Source organism: Hemiscyllium ocellatum (genome assembly GCF_020745735.1).
Source record: "Hemiscyllium ocellatum isolate sHemOce1 chromosome 27 unlocalized genomic scaffold, sHemOce1.pat.X.cur. SUPER_27_unloc_16, whole genome shotgun sequence".
In the NCBI taxonomy this organism is placed as follows: Eukaryota; Metazoa; Chordata; class Chondrichthyes; order Orectolobiformes; family Hemiscylliidae; genus Hemiscyllium; species Hemiscyllium ocellatum.
Genome location: NW_026867483.1, coordinates 63,228 through 66,031, shown reverse-complemented (window position 1 = coordinate 66,031; position 2,804 = coordinate 63,228). Strand labels below are relative to the sequence as shown.

The window sequence follows — 2,804 nt, the reverse complement described above, 5'->3', positions numbered from 1 at the left end:
GTCCATCGCATTAACCACTCGGCCCACCAGTACAAAACCACACTGACAGCTTCACTTCCCAAGTCTGTCTGCCTGTGGAGCTGAGAAAGAGTGAATGATTGCAGAGTTTGTTTGAATCCAGCCACTTCACAGCTTTCGAAAGGATTAAATATCTGCAAATGGCGAGTCTGTGTGTTTCATCCCGAAAGATGAAATGGACATTCAGTTAAAAACAACAACAGAAATTGCAGGAGCAACTCAGCAGGTCAGGCAGCATCCGTGGAAAGAGAATCAGAGACAACATTTCAGAACTTTTTTTTTCCTTCTCCAGGTACAGCCAAACCCGCTGAATTTCTCCAGCAGTTTCTCTTTCTGTCTTGGATTCTCAGCATCCGTATTCCTTTACGTTAGAAATTCAACCAATTCAGAAACTCCTTTGTACTTCCTCAGTGGAGAAGATTTCCGTTTGGGAAACATTTTCCTGACACCATTAAAAACGCGAAATTCGCAGCGGTCGGAGCGAGAAACGCACAACACCCTATCCCTCGCTGGTCTGGAGCCACCAGCCTTTCGATTGATAGCCGAACGCACTGATTTATTGAGCCACAGAGACAGGATTGGCCACCCCACCCCCGCAGTCTCTTTGAGGAAGCTACTGTTCAATTCATAATTCCGCCTGCCCCGCCCAGAATTACCATTGTCTTCTATCAGTTTTACTTTTCCATAATAAAGCCTTGGACATTCACTGTGGAGACACCGGGGATAGTCTGATCCCACCACCTGCAGGCACATCTATGTCACAAGGAACTAGCCCTCCTACACCGGGGCCACCACCCTCCGAGCGTTTCAGTGTTTTGCCTCTTACCGAATTTTCTCATTGACCCCCAGCCGTGAAGGGGTTTGAATTCCTGATATGCAGAGAATTCTTTCAATGTCTCAGATCAGTTCATGTCCTGAGAATATCAGAGCTGAAAATGTGTTGCTGGTTAAAGCACAGCAGGTTAGACAGCATCTAAGGGCTTATGCTCGAAACGTCGAATTTCCTATTCCTTCGATGCTGCCTAACCTGCTGTGCTTTAACCAGCAACACATTTTCAGCTGTGATCTCCAGCATCTGCAGACCTCATTTTTTATTGAGAATATCAGAGTCAATCTCCCGGCCTCTTAAACAAGGGGACGGTGTCTGGACTGTCTCTGCTCAGTCGGACAGTTCATCCTTCATTCTCCTCTAATTCCACTTCCCAAAGAGTTCCTAAAGCTTCACAAAGCTGGAGACTGGGATTTCTCTTTTACTTCCTGAAAATTATTCCACCTGCTAACTGACAATATTTTGCCAAAATCTCTTCCCTATTGTAACACTTGCATCATGTCCAGGGATGAGGAATTTCCATTTTGTTGAGACATTCCCAATTTGGGAATGTTGTCTTTGGAACAAAGAAGGTTAACTGGAGATTTCTAGGGGCTGTTGGTAATGATGGGAGAAGAAGTGGTGGGACTGGGCAGGTTAATGATCAGAAGAACCTATTACCACTGACCAGGGTCAGTTACCAGAGGACAGGGTTTGAAGTTCTTTAATGGAAAGCAGCATTTGTGTAGAACAAGCACAGCGAATACTGCAGAAAGCCAACGGGTCGAGCAGCATCTGTGGAAAGGTAAACAAAGCCGATGTTTTGAGTGTGCTACGGTTTTTGTTCAGAACTCAGTGATTTGCCTCTTCCCGAAGTTGGTCCAGGTCTGTGTCTCAATTGGCAAACACATGGCAAGTGCAGTGCCGCAATGTGGCTCGGGGCCAATGAGAAAATTCGGTAAGAGGCAAAACACTGAAAGGCTCGGAAGGCAATGGCCCCGATGTAGGAGAGCTAATTCTTCGTGACATGGATGTGCCTGCAGATGGTGGGATCAGACTGTCCACATGTTTCCACAATGAATGTCCAAGGCTTTATTATGGAAAAGAAAAACTGATAGAAGACAATGGTAATTCTGGGCGGGGCAAGTTGAATTATGAATTGAATAGTAGTTTCCTCAAAGAGACTGCGGGGACATCGCTGGTATCTGTCTCTGTGGCGCAATTGGTCAATGCGTTCGGCTGTTAACCGAAAGGTTGGTGGTTCGAGACCACCCAGAGACGGAGTGTTTGGTTTTTCTTAAAACAAAATCAGTGAATTGTTTAAATGGTGTCATATTGGAATGTGCAGAAAGTGAGGAGAAGAGGTGAAAGTCGAAAAATGTGGCACTGGAAAAGCGCAATAGATCAGGCAGCAGCTGAGGAGCAGGACAGTGAGTTTTGGGCACAAGCCCTTCACCAGGAATGATGTAAGGATGTACAAAGGGGTCTCAGAGACCCTCCAGTCAATGCCAGTTGTCGGGCAGATGTAGCAGGCAATGAGCAAGGCAAGTGATATATTACGAAGAGGAATTGAGTTCAGAAGTGGCGTCAATGAACATATTCAAGGCTAAGTTCATCTGAGTTTTGAACAACAAAGAAGTGGATGGTTTTGGGGGGAGGTAAGAAAATAGTTCTAAGGCTAGTACAGGTCAGTCACAGAGTCAGACAGCACTGAACAGACCCTTCATCCATGCTGAGTATATCCTCAAACTAAACTCCATGCTGAGTATATCCTCAAACTAAACTCGTCCCACCTACCAGTGTTTGGCCCATAAACCTTCGAACTTTTCATATTCATGTACTTATCCAAATGTCTTTTAAACGTTGTAACTGTGCATGTATAAAATCATGAAGGGCATAGATATGATAAACAGACAAAGTCTTTTCCCTGGGGTTGGGGAATCCAGAACGAGAGAGCATGGGTTTAGCGTTAGAGGGG

At 45.3% G+C, this 2,804-nt stretch overlaps 1 non-coding gene across 1 annotated transcript; it reads left to right on the top strand.

Moving 5' to 3' along the window:
• The first annotated feature begins 2,033 nt into the window (after positions 1–2,033).
• On the top strand, positions 2,034–2,107 carry trnan-guu (transfer RNA asparagine (anticodon GUU)). Its single transcript has one exon. It is a non-coding gene; the product is annotated as a tRNA-Asn (tRNA).
• Positions 2,108–2,804: the final 697 nt, after the last annotated feature.